We start from the raw sequence: 13,925 nt of genomic DNA, 5'->3' as shown, positions 1-13,925 counted from the left end.
GGCCAGGTTCTCGCTGAAACACAACGGGAACTTTAAACAAACAGTTTAAATCACACCAATGAGAATGTTTATCACTATGAATTCCTACATTCCAAAGAGAAAAAGAGTCACAGATATTTCAGGCAACCTAACCAGCTACGTAGTGCTCAGGAAGGGAAGGAAGTACCTTCCAAAGCAGTGGACAGCAGAACATAACACAGGTCAGGTTGGCCGGATTCACCCAGAAACTGAGAGAAGAAAACAAAGGGTCGCAGAAGCTACGAGCCACTGATTGGGAAGGAGAATCATCCTCTTACTTGAGCTGAACACTCATTGAGAGACAAGATACTAATAAAATCATATGTATGAGAAGTTGAGGAGACAACAGACACCCTGAAAACAGAGAGTGTCTAGGTGGGGAGATGGCTCAGGAGGTCAGAAGGTTTACTATTCTGGCAGAGGACCTGTGTTTGGTTCTCAGGACCCTGGTCAGGTGGATCGCTGCCTCCAGTTCTAGGAGATCCTATACCTCTGCCCTCTGAGGGCATCCAAACAAATGTGTGGACGATCGCAAGGGCAAACACAGACACACACACACACACACATGTATACTACAAACACACATTTGAGTTCGCTTAATGTATACTCACATGTACTATATATAATTTTAAAAAGTGATATAAGTCTTTTTGATTAATTTTCTTTCTATGACCTGGAAAGGCATAAGACGGCAACAGATCCCCTAGGTGCGGCACTTCAGGAACTTATGTTGTCATGGGATTGCTGTGAGGCAGACCTGGTCTTCTGCGAGAAGAGTCCATGCTCCTAACTGCTGGGCTGTCTCTCCAGGCTAACCCATCTCCCAAAGAAATCTGTTTTTGAAAACCTTGAGAGTCCTTCTCATGGACTGGAAAATGTGGATGGAATTGAGAAACTTCTTGATATAAATTCAAGTAAGAAGACATGATGAAGAACAAGATTGAAATATTTATGAGGAAGGAATCTGCATAGGAAAGCCCAGGAGCAGGCAAACCTACTGATGAATCCTCCCAATCTCTTGAAAACAAATGTCAGTGTTCCTCAATACTCCATAAAATAGAAAGGTCCTTAGTATTCCAAACTCATTCATGCCCAAAGCAGGAAAACACAATGAAGAATAATAGAGGCTATTTCCATGATGAACATAGATGTAAAGTCCTTAATAATACTGCTTAATACTTTTCACCAAATTCACATAAGTCAGGCCATACTTCACGGTTAAAATATGCTCCCAAGGATCCTTGCGAGGATAGCTCTACGCATTTAGCCTGACAACACAACACTGAAACAGAATTAAGGGCAAGAGTGCCACAGTCATACAGAAGGACGGCCACAGAGAAGGATGAAACTGTGGAGCTCTCAAGAACATGGTTGTCACCAGAGAAGATCGCTCTACATGGGAAAAGCCAGTCCTTCAAATGTGTCACTTTTCTTCTCTCATATGTGGAACTTTGGAGCAGGAGGAGGTCCTCAACATAAGAGGAGGCTCCTAGGAATGTGGAGGAGGTCGTGTGAGAAGAAAGCATAGCAGCGTGGGTTAATCACATGATCAAGTGCTCAGAATGCATTAGAGATGTTCCTGCGATTGCCAGGACTAAATTGTTCCTATGATATGGTACGCCATAACAAGGAAAGGCTTGAAATGAGAAAAGAGAAACAGACCAAAGAACACATAACAAAAGTAAATGAAGAAGTAAAACTAAAGACAGAGGTTGTGGGGAGATGAGTTAGTGTTTAACAGCACCTCCTGCTTTTTCAGAGAACCCTGGTTCGAGGCCCAACACACATGGTGCTCACAATCAATTATTATTCGAGTTCTAGCTAATCTGTCTTCTTCTTGTGACCTCCACAGGTGCGAGGCTCTTGGTACACACAAAGAAAGAAAACAATATACTCATACACATAAAAGAATAATATTAAAAGTTATACCCCAAGATGCACAACTTAAATATGAAAACTACCGGGCTGTGGTGGCACATGCCCTTAATCCCAACACTCAGAAGGCAAAGCAGGTAATCTTTTAGTTTGAGGCCAGCCATATCTACAGACTAAGTTCCAGGAAGGCCATAGCTACACAGAGAATTTCTGTCTTGAATTCTCCTCCCATACACTCACAAAATAAACAGAGTAAAAAAAAAAAACATGAAAAAGTAAGCTCATAAATCAAGCCAGAAAATGAATAAATACACAGACAACAACAACAACAACAATCAAAGGCAACAAAGCTGAAGGGAAACTTACTATGTTGGAGTCCAGCAGCTCTTGAAAGTCCAGTAGTCTCTTTCACCAGCACAGAGCTCCAACCACTTTCCACCTCACGAACCCGCTTGCACTGTAAGGAGAGGAGGCAACCTCAGCCAGTGATGTGATGGCACAGGCGCTGGCATTGTGAGGTCAGAGCAAGAAAAGGACAAATGGTGGCTTTTCACAGCTCACGGGTTTTCTTCCCCTTCTGTCACCAAGTACAGAACGGCTGAGTGAAAAAATGAGAACATGAAGGGACTTGGGAGGGGTGGGCAGGAGGCAGTGAGATCAGGGGAATGGGGCTTTTCCCATCTCTCCTCCCGAAGACGCAGCTTCTGCCTTGCTCCATTCTCAGTACTACTCCTCTTCCCTCTTCTGTTTCTGTCTCTCTCTGCCTCTCTGCTCCTCTCCTCTTTCCCCTTCCCTCCATATCCACTAAATAAATATCCAACCTCACTCTGCAAGGCGTGTCTATCCATCTGTCTCAACAAACTGAAATAAAGAAAGAAAAGAAAAGAAAAACAAAAAAACTCAGGGAGTGGAGTGAGCAACAAGTTGACAAGAATTAGCCAAGGAAGAACAAAGTAGCCAGCAATATAGGAAGAGAGGGATGCACAGGATGGTGTAGGCAAGCACTTAGCTATTCGGGGTCTTTTTAGTTTGGGATGAGTGAAGAGATGCTTTTCTTGCTGGGTCTCTGTCCAAATAGGAAAGTAGATTCGTTGCATCTTGGCCACTCTTAGCTAGCAGGTTATCACCCCAACATCTGAGTCCCAAGTTTTTTTGTGTTTTTTTTTTTTTTTGGATTTTTTCGAGACAGGGTTTCTCTGAAGCTTTCGGTTCCCGTCCTGGAACTAGCTCTTGTAGACCAGGCTGGCCTCGAACTCACAGAGATCCGCCTCCCTCTGCCTCCCTAGTGCTGGGATTAAAGGCATGCGCCACCATCGCCTGGCTCTGACTCCCAAGTCTTTATTGGTAAATAGAAGAAAAGAGGCTTAGTTAAAACTTACATTTGGTGACTGTGGCCAAGCTGGTACCAGCAGGACCAGAAATCCGGCTAGGCCTCAGCCTATGTGGTGAGGTGTTGAATGTCAGGCCCTGGGGAGAAGAAAGTAATTAAAATACAGGATGATTCAGGTTAGGCCATTAAACTGACAGAAAAGCAAGAAAAGTCTCATAAAAGTGAGCACTTGGCTTTTTTTATTAGTTTGTCAGGGCAGGTTTCTCTGTTTAACAATCATGGCTGTCCTGGAATTCACTCTGTAGACCAGGCTGGCCTCAAAGTCACAGAGGTTCAGCTGCCTCTGCCTACCGATTGCTGGGATTCTAGGCGTGCACCACTGTGGCCGGGCACATGGCAATTATTAAAGCTAGGAAAGTTGAGGCAGAGGACCTGGAGTTCAGGTCAGCTTTGGCTACACAGTGGCCTTGAGGCCAGCCTGTGCTACAGGAGACCCTCTCTTACCAAACCAAAAAGCAAAAGCAAACAGAAGAGCAAGGACTGCTTTTGTCTTGTACATGATTGAGGGCCCCAGTGCTTCAAAAGTAACCTTGGCTGTGAGACACAGGGCATGGACTGATAGAGATATGAATAATTTGCATTTTGTGGATTTTAAGGTCAATTTTGTTATATGTATATGTATTTCTAATCTTGATTAAGGTATTGTGATTGTGTAGTTCATTTAAAAATGTAATGTATACAGGTTGTTAATGGATAATCATCTACAATAGTCAAATTTGTAGTCATGTTAGTTAGATTTCCTAGATATATAGAGATATATTTCAATTAGATAGACATTTTTCATATCTTTCAAAGACTGCAGAATATGGCATTTAATGTTTTAATAACTTAGGGCTTTTCATGACAATGAGACACATCTGCTTCTGGCAGCAACAATCTACTTCAAGAGGAAGATGGGCATCGAAGAGGCTCCTTATGGAGTTTGATAGCCATTTTGGCAAGAAACTGCTCTTGCCTGGACTGTTGCATAAACTGGCCTGGACACAAAGAACCCACAGAAGGAGTACTGCTGACTTCCCTAAAGGTGATATGATCTTTCAGGGTTCCTGATTCATGAAAGTTTCTGCGAGACATTCTGCAGGACACAACAGATAGTGACTAACCTGCCTTTGAAATTTCCTGCTTCATGGAAATGGCTCTGGATACTATGGGCCTGTAGGCCGAAGATGGATGCCCCAATGGTACAGAGGAACTTTGGGTGACTGTCCAGGCAGCGAGATGTCTCTGTGATTCCTAGAATTTTGTAAGTTGCTTACTTCTCATTTACTTAGGTAATATTATATCCTTCTGGAGTTTTTGATGGAGTTGAAGAATAGATAGATAGTTATAGTTATAGTTTTCCTTAGTTATGATAAAGAATAAAATAGATATCGTACCTGTAGTTCTTCATTGATAACTGTTTTGTTATATGTAATCTTACTATGTTAAAGTGAAAGCTTTTCTTTTTTGTTTAAACAGGAAAAGGGAAAATGATGGGTGAGAGTCTTCTGTTTTGTGTTGATTTCATTGGTTAAATGAAATTTAATCTTGGCCCTTTAATAGGACAGAAAATTAGTAAGGCAGGGTATACAGAATAGGATGCTGGGAGGAAGAAGCTGAGTCAAGTAGTTGCCAAGATTCTCCCACTCCAGACATACACAGGTTAAGATATTTCCTGGTAAGCCACCTTGTGGTGTTACACAGATTATTAGAAATGGGTTAGATCAATATGTAAGAGCTAGCCAATAAGAGGCTGGAACTAATGGGCCAGTCAGTGTTTAAAAGAATACAGTTTCTGTGTAATTATTTCAGGCACAGCTAGCCGGGTGGCAGAAAGCAGCCCGCCGCTCCTCATCACAATGGACACAAGTGTGTCATGAGTGTGACATCAACACCTGAGGTGGGAGGGTGGCACTCAGCCTTTTTGTGTTCTTGAAGCTATGCTGCCTTCACCTCACCTAAGTAATCAACAGATTTACCCTTTAAATGGACCTCACAGGACCCACCCAGAACCAAGCCAAAGAAACTGGATGGAAGTTTACGAAAGTTCAAGCAGGATGATCCCTGTCAATAGAAAGTTCACACCCCTAAGGCATCGTATGTGCACACATTATACACTTAGTTACTGGATTGCAGCCTTTTGTGAGGACAAGGCCAGCCTGGTCTACAAACCAAGGTCCATAACAGCCAGAGCCACACTGAGAGGCTCCATGTCTGGAAAAATAAAGAAAAGATGAGATGAAAGAATTTTCCTCTAGCCCAGGCTTGTGATAATCAAATAAAGGCAGTCCTTGTCAACAAAATGTCCCCCTGTTTTTCCAAAAGTACAGGTATTTGGGGTGGGTCTCTGGAGTGCTGGGCAGAACATCCCAGCACTAGGTAGTGTTGTTCTAAAGCGTGTTCCTTGAGGTCTCTGGCCAGCAGAACTGATCCTTTGCTTCCAAATGATTATTGCCACCACTCCGTGACTGATAACACATGAGCTTTAATACTGCAATCGCCCTGCTCCCTGATAGAAAATGAAAATGTCCCACAAAAGGTCAGTTTCAGGCACACAGAAGGACAGAAGATGGTGGAGGGACCTGGTGTGCTATGTCCCACCAAGGAAACTTCCTCTCTTCCTCAAAGAACGGGTTCTTTTAGACTTTCACTTTTTTTGTTCTTGAATCCTTTTCAGCTGCCCTGTTCCATCATTAGCATCACAAAATGGGATCTAACTCTTACCTCTGGCCCTCTCCAGCCCTGACTTTGAACTGCCAGGAAGATCCTAAGACAACCTCTTTGTAGGAGGCTTTCTGCTAGAGCACAGGCAGACATCCATCTGTGCCCTTCCTTAGGACACCATCCAGTGTGCCTGTCAGTCCTCAGGACAAAAGTCCACATGACTTGGCCTAGACTTGGAAAGTACCTGACTGAGTTATTAAGTGAGAACACCAAGGGACTTGGAAAGGGTGGGCAGGAGGCAGTGAGATCAGGGGAATGTGGTCAAAGCTTTCCATGTGCGTGTAGGTAAATGTCACTGAGAGAATACTCATGTTGTAGAGTCAATGTACACAAATGTTTTAAAATGGTGAATGAAGGAATGAACCCAGAGAAATATTAAAACTAAAGGTTAAAGTAGAGTAAACATCTAATTGATGCAGATGATAAAAATTGCCCCAATTATACCCCAGACCGAGGAAGAAAGAAAGGAAGAAAGGGTTATTTTCAATCCTGGAAACATATACCTCTAAACCCCAAATCTGTGACCTTAGAAGGAAACTCACTGTGTTCAGATTCAACAGCTCATGAATATCCACCAAGTGGGACCAGCTCACTTCTATCTAAATCACTCTTTCAACTGCAGATCTGTCAGGAGCCTCTCTCAACTGTAAGGAGAGGAGGCAGCCTCAGCCAGAGCAGTTAAGAAACAGGGTTCTGTCATTGTGAGGTCAGAGCAAGAAATGGACCAATGATGGCTTGGCTTAGATCACTGGTTTTCTTCACATTCTGTCCCTAAGTACAGGAAGGCTGCCCTGGTCAGTTGGCAGGTAGGGGCCTGGGGAGGCTGGTTACACCCAGTTAGCATTCACTATATCTCCCTTTTTTGTTCATCGTGTTTGTTCTTTCATTCTTTTGTTCTTTTGGGGACCTGACACCCAGCTCCCAATTAAATTATACACAGTAGCTTCTTCTTACTTACAATGCCTAGCCTTAGCTTGGCTTGTTCCTTTCCAGTTTTTCTTATCTTTGAATTATTTTGTCCACCTTTCCCTCTGGCTCTGGGCTTTTTAGTTTTTTGTTTTTTTTTTTAAAAGCACTCTGTGTATCTTTCTTTGATTATTACTCAGTGTCTGGATAACTGGATAGCTTACCCTAGCATCCTGCTCTCCTTGTTCTCTTGCTCTTTCTCTGTTCCTTCCTCTACGATTTCTCCTTCCATTTATACTCTCTGTGTGACTGACCAACCTATCCTTTCTCCTGCCTTACGTTTGGCCATTAAAATCTTCATTAGCCTACCAGGTGTTTTAGACAGGCAAAGCATCACAGCTTCACATAGTTCAACAAGTGCAACCTAAACAGAAGTCACACACCTTAAATTAATATTCTACAACACCGCCTGTCCTACCGTTTACTTCTGGGTTTATTTACCAGGTTCTCCAACTTTGAAACATGGCGACATGCTAGAGGTCAGATTTTAAACACGGGATCTTTCCTTGGGTATTACACATCCAAGCCCTAATAGAAACCCTTTCCACTTTAATAATCACAGTAGTTGGAATCATGTGAATTATAACAGGCTCTGGATGTTGTCCTTCACCATTATGGACACTGTATACTTTTCAGGAGCCATTTTCCCAAACATGATTGCAGGCACCATTGTCCTAAGAATGTTTGCAGAAAGCCTCACTATCTTGAGAGCTATTTTCTCATGAAAGCTGCCACAAATCCCAACTTTCTTGATAGGAGGGACCATTGTCCCAAGAATGTATGTAGAGAGCCCCCACATCCTAGCTACCTTGAGAGCTGTTTGTTAAGCAGAGCCACAAAAGTAATGTTTCCACTTACCAGGTGTGCTGACTAGTGACTTTGCTGCCTTGGCAAAGGCCCCCAACCCGATTCAGGTCCCTCATCCAGGGGCTATATAAGCCACTGCCATTATGCTAAAAAATGGAGGCTTTGACAAGAGAATTTGGCTTGGCCTCATTCTTCTCTTGCGCCCATGTTCTTTCAGGTAGCACCTCTCTAGACCCTGGAATAACTGGACCTGCTGAGCAGGTAAATATACTTGCTTTCTCTTCCTGTGAAGAAACATCATGACCAAAAACAATTTGAGGAAGGAAGGTTTACTTCCCTTTCACTTTCCTATCAGAAGCTACCATGAGTGGAAGTCAGGGCAGGAAGTCAAGACCAGAACCTCGAGGCAGGAACCAAAGCAGGTACCATGGAGTAAAGCCACTTACTGACTTGCTCTCCTTTCCTCTCTAAGACAGCTTATTTTATAGATACACCCATGACCTCCAACCCAGGGACATCAGACACTGATTGAAATTCCCCATAGACTTACTTATTAGATAGTTAAGTTCCTTCTTCCTCAGATTACTCCAGCGTGTGTCAAGTTGACATTTCCACCTGGCACACACTGACACCCATCTATTAGTGGATGGGGAGCATGGTCCACTTCTCACAGACCCTAACATACTGTCATGACTTTTGGCTCATGGAACCCATCACATCCATCCTCAAAGCAATCAATTCCTTTTGTAGTAGACTCAGATTGATCAGAGTAACATGGTAGCCTCTGATTGACTATGGGATGCTGTGGGAATGCTCTGTTTCCAAGGACACCCCAGGGCAAGTGACTAACTTCTACGGGGCTGAGAAGAATAGACTTTATCACATTTTCTCCATAAGCTCCTCATCCAATTTCCTACCAGACAGAAAACTAGGACCCCAGCAGGCAGTGTGTTGATATGTTCAAAGTGATCAGAGGAAAAAAAATCTATCAGTGGTCCCGGAATCCACACCCCTTAAAGGGGAGGCACATGTGGTTTCTTCAATGAAACCGGATGTTCTGGGCCAATATTTTAGGGGAAGTAGAGGGGGAAATCCTCCCAAAATAAACCAAATAACCACCAAAATAGTTGAGAATGCAAATGAAAAATTTAGAGCAGACCTCGGAGCTAGGGCAACTCCCAAGTAACTTTTCTGAGTGTTTTTAGACTCCTTTAGCTCTCATGGCTACTTTGATGATTTAAATTCTGTTTTGTGTCTCTGTCTATGTGGATTCTAAACCCTGGTACAGTTGGTGCTGTCTTAGTTCCAGGTCTTTATGATCTCATGCCTCAGAAATACCATCCATTGCCACCTGCATTAAGCCATCTGCTACTGCTAAGGCTCTCATTGTTGTCACCGTCTGACCTCCAGTCCCTCACTGCCACACACCACCTTCTACAAATGTCTCCACTGCCTGTTTGTCCTGCAGTCGAACCCTAGACCAAACCACAAGATCAGCTATCCACTCCCAGTTCTACTTTTTTCAATCATTTATCGTTTTTAGTGAGATATAATTTTCTCCCCTCCCCTCCCATCATCCCCCTCCCCTCTACCCTCTCCTATGACCCCCATGCTCACAGTTTACTCAGGAGTTGTCTTTTCCTACTTGCCATGTCCATTAGATCCCTGTGTGTCACTCTTAGGGTCCTCTTTGTTGTCCAGGTTCTTTGGGTTGTGAATGATTGGATGGGTTTTCTTTGCTTTATGTCCACTCATGAGGGAGTGCATGATATTTGTCTTTCTGGGTCTGGGTTACCTCCTTCAATATGATGCTTTCTACATCCATCCATTTGCCTGCAAATTTCAAGATGTCATTATTTTTTTTTTGCTGTGTAGTATTCCATTGTGTAAATGTACCACATTTTCTTTATGTATTTTTCAGTCGAGGGGCATTTAGGTTGTTTCCAGGTTCTGGCTACGAAAAACAATACTGGTATGAACATAGTTGAGCACATGCCCTTGTGGTATGATTGCTCATCCACTGGATATATATATCCAAAAGTGGTATTGCTGGGTCTTGAGGAAGGTTGTTTCCTAATTTTTGGAAAAATCACCATACTGATGCTCAAAGTGGCAGTATCAGCTTTCATTCCTACCAGCAATGCAGGAGTGTACCATTTACCCCACCATATATCCTCTCCAGAATATGCTGTCATTGGTGTTTTGATCTTGGCCATTCTGACAGGCATAAGATGTTATATCAGAGTTATTTACATATGCATTTCTCTGAAGGCTAAGGATGTGACCATTTCCTTAATTGTCTTTCAGCCATTTTAGATTCATTTGTTGAGAGTTCTCTGTTTAGGTCCATACCACATTTTTTACTGGAATGTCTGTATTTCCCACTTTTTCTTCCATGAGGTTCAGTGTGATTGGTGTCATGTTGAGATCTTTGATCCTTCTGGATTTGTGCTTTGTGCATGGCGATAGTTGGACCTATTTCATTCCTCGACATATTGATATTCAGTTATACCAGCACCATTTGTTGAATATGCTTTCTTTTTTAATATTTTATATATTTTACTTCTTTGTCAAATATCAGGTGTTTGTAGGTGTGTGGATTGATATCCATTCTTTGATTCAGTTCCATTGGTCCTCCTGTGTGCTCTTATGGCAATACCAGACGGTTTCAGTATTGTAGCTCTGTAGTAGAGTTTGAGTCAGGGATTGTGAGGCCTTCAGAAGTTCCTTTATTGTACAGGATTCTTTTGGTTATCCTGGACTTTTTGCTTTTCCATATGAGGTTGAGTATTGTTCTTTTGAGGTCTGTGAAGAATTTTGCTGGGATATTGATACACGTGGCTTTGAGTATGTAGATTGGTTTTGGTAAGATTGCCATTTTGACTACGTTAATTCTGCCTACCCGAGAGCATGGGACATCTTTCCATCTTCTAGTGTCTTCTTCAAATTCTTCCTTCAAAGATTTAAAGTTCTTGACTCACTGGCCGCTGGTCAACTTGGAGGCAGAGGCCAAAGGGGAAACTTTGTGGACCGCCTATCGATGAGCACCTGAACAGGAGCTGCTGTCCTTGGAACCGGAAGAGATCCGGAAGCGCCTGGAACTACTGAGTGCCAGATCCATAACCGCTGCCATGATACTGATCCGGGGCCTTCCGGGGGACTTGACCAACCAGGAAGTAGGCTATTGTGATCTTCTGAGCGACTATGAACTCAAGGACAGTTGGTGGACAAATACAAAGGGACAGCTTTCGTGACCCTGCTGGAAGGGGATCAGGCTAAGCTGCCATAAAGGCCTTCCACCAGAGCCGGCTTCGAGAGCCGGAGCTGTCAGTTCAGCTGCAGCCTACAGATGCTCTGTTGTGTGTGGCCAAGCTGCCGCCCTGCCTGACCCAGGCACAGTGTGAGGAGCTGGTGCGGCCCTTTGGCAGCCTGGAGCGCTGCTTCGTAGTGTACAGCGAGCGCACAGGCCACTCTAAGGGCTATGGCTTGCAGAGTACATGATGAACGGCTCGGCTGCCAGGGCAAGGCTGATTTACTGTGCAAACCACTGAGCCCCCAAACACTGTATGTGGATTGCACAGATGCTGGGCCGCTGTCTCCTGCCTTGTTGCACTCCCGGTGCCTCTGTGTGGACCATCTGCCACCTGGCTTCAATGATGTGGATGCCCTGCGCCAGGCACTGTCCGCGGTCGATATGCCCACCTTCTTTCACCTGCCATGTGGCAAGGGTGGGCAGCTGAGGGGCTTTGCAGTACTGGAGTATGAGACAGCAGAGATGGCAGAGGCTGCAGAACCAGAGGGCAGGTAGCCTAGACCTGGGTGGCAGTCACCTTCGTGTGTCCTTCTTTGCTCTAGGTTCTACTGGCCACAGCATGCTGACAGCACTCATTGCTGCCCATGCCACAGCTCCCAATCGAGGCAAGGGACTCCCGCCTGAGCCAAACATCCTGCAGCTGTTGGACAATCTGGGCCCATCTACCTCCCTCCAACTGCTGCTCAATCCTCTGCTGCATGAAGTGCCAGTGGCCAGCAGGGCCTTTTGGGTGTGCCCACTCCATGCTACGGCTCAGCGGACCTACCCTGTCCACTGCCCTGCTCCAGTTAGCCCTGCACACCCAGAGTCAGAAGAAACCTGAGATCCTGGGAGACTCCCCTCTGGGTACCTCCAGGCAGGTGCCCAACCTGTCAATTCCCTCCTTGGGAGGTGTCTTCAGATGGTGATGCTGGCTCTGGGACTGAAACCTGCTGAGGGAAGCCACAATCCCTTACTACCACCACTGCTGGGCCCTTCTGGGGAGACCGGGAGCCCATGAGTCTGCATTCCCCAGCATCCCAGCTCATTCCACACCCAGCCCCTGTGGGACTCTGAGGCCCCAGTCTTTGTTAGAGGCCTCCTGAAGGACAATGTGCCCCTGCCAACCACCCCTGGGGTGTCAATGTTGGTTGAGCCCCCAAAAGGACTACCGCATCTCCCTGAACCCCTACCTGAATCTACATAGCCTGCTTTCATCCAGCAACCTGGAAGGCAAGGAGACCCGGGGCTGGTGAGCATTGTTTAATTTGCATGTGTTTGTGGGCTCTGGAATTAGCATTGCTGTTGAATTCTAATTTTAAGCCATGGAGATCTGATAAGATGCATGGGGTGTTTCAAATGTTTTGTGTCTGTTGAGGTTTGCTTTGTTACCCAGTATGTGCTCAATTTTTGAGAAGGTTCCATGAGGTGCTGAGAAGAAGGTATTTTCTTTTCTGTTTGGATGGAATGTTTTATCGATGTCTGTTGAGTCTATTTGAGTTATCACATCTGTTAGAGCCACTCACAGCTCTAGATCTACTCTGGAAGGTGACCTTTGACTCTTGTCAGTGCTTTGACCCTGCTTATCTCTCAGGGGTGATGTGAACAGCCTTCTGGGATGGATGGCTGGGACCAAGCCTGCTTTGGTCTCAAGGTAGAGTGGCCTCACAGCAAAACCTGCCTTCAGTCAGGACCAGAAGGGGTTAATCTTAACAAGCCCTGGCTGGAATCTTCTAGGGTGGTTGCACCACTGTAGAGAATTAGATCCTCAGGAAATACTGGTCTTTGTTGTGATAGTCAATGGGAGGCTCCCCCAAGGGACTGAAATGGCTCAGAGGTCTAGTCACATTTTGGGTCTTTCCTAGTTAGGTTTCCACTGCTGTGATAAACGCCATGACTGATACCAACTCGGGGAGACTGGGGTTTGTTCTTTACTACACTTCACCATCCATCAATGAGGAAAGCTGAGGTTCAAAGCTGGAGGCAGGAACTGAAGCAGAGACCATGGATGAGGCTGCTTACTGGCTTTGTCTCTCTGCCTTTCTACCTTCCTTGTACAACAAAACCACCTGCCCCTGGATCACATTATCCACCATAATGAGACTAGGCTCCCCTGCATGAATTAACAATGAAGAACACACCCTGTAGTCATGTCTGCAGGCCAATCTGGTGAAGGCAACTCTTTGAGGTTCTGTCTTCCCAGGTGTGTCTACTTAATAACTGAGGCTATTACTGCAAGGTTTTATTCATTTTCGAGAGATGATTTCTTGAAACCCAAATTGACCTCAAATTCAATATTTAACTGAGGATGACCTTGAACTTCTGATCTTCCTGTCTCTGCCTCTCAGGTGTTAGAGTTACAGGCATGTGCCACCGAGGCTGGCTAAGAAATTTTTATTCCTCTTCCCAGATCCATATTATTCCATAATGTAGTGGATTTAACTGTCCTTACTTTAAATCTTTTCTTTTATTTACGTATCTATTTGTTTTTGCAGTAGGGACATCATATGTGCAGGACCTTGGGAAGAACTCAAGTATAGACATGTGCCACCACCCCAGCTTGTGTGTGTGTGTGTATGTATGTAACATGTGTGGTCATGTGTGTGTACATGTACTCAACTAGTGCGTGATGTCTTTACCTCCTTCTCCCTTTTCTTCCCTCAATCAATTATTAATTTTGTTTTTTGTCATTGCTTTGACAGGGTCTTTCTGTAGTCCTGAAACTCCATATATACACTGATCTTGAACCCACAAAGATCTCTTGCTTCTGAGTTCTGGGATTAAAGGCATGTGCTGCCATATTCAAATAATCCTTGTTGTTTTGTTTTGTGGAGCCAGGATCTTACTATACAGTCCAGGCAGGCATGGAACTTG

The 13,925-nt window shown here is 44.5% G+C and overlaps 1 pseudogene; it reads left to right on the top strand.

Moving 5' to 3' along the window:
• The first annotated feature begins 76 nt into the window (after positions 1–76).
• LOC142844166 (ribonucleoprotein PTB-binding 1 pseudogene) lies at positions 77–12,307 on the top strand (annotated as a pseudogene).
• The last annotated feature ends 1,618 nt before the right edge of the window (positions 12,308–13,925 follow it).

Source organism: Microtus pennsylvanicus, chromosome 2, assembly GCF_037038515.1.
Source record: "Microtus pennsylvanicus isolate mMicPen1 chromosome 2, mMicPen1.hap1, whole genome shotgun sequence".
Taxonomy (NCBI): domain Eukaryota; kingdom Metazoa; phylum Chordata; class Mammalia; order Rodentia; family Cricetidae; genus Microtus; species Microtus pennsylvanicus.
The sequence above is the reverse complement of the archived record's forward strand: the minus strand, read 5'-3'. Positions and strand labels throughout refer to the sequence as shown.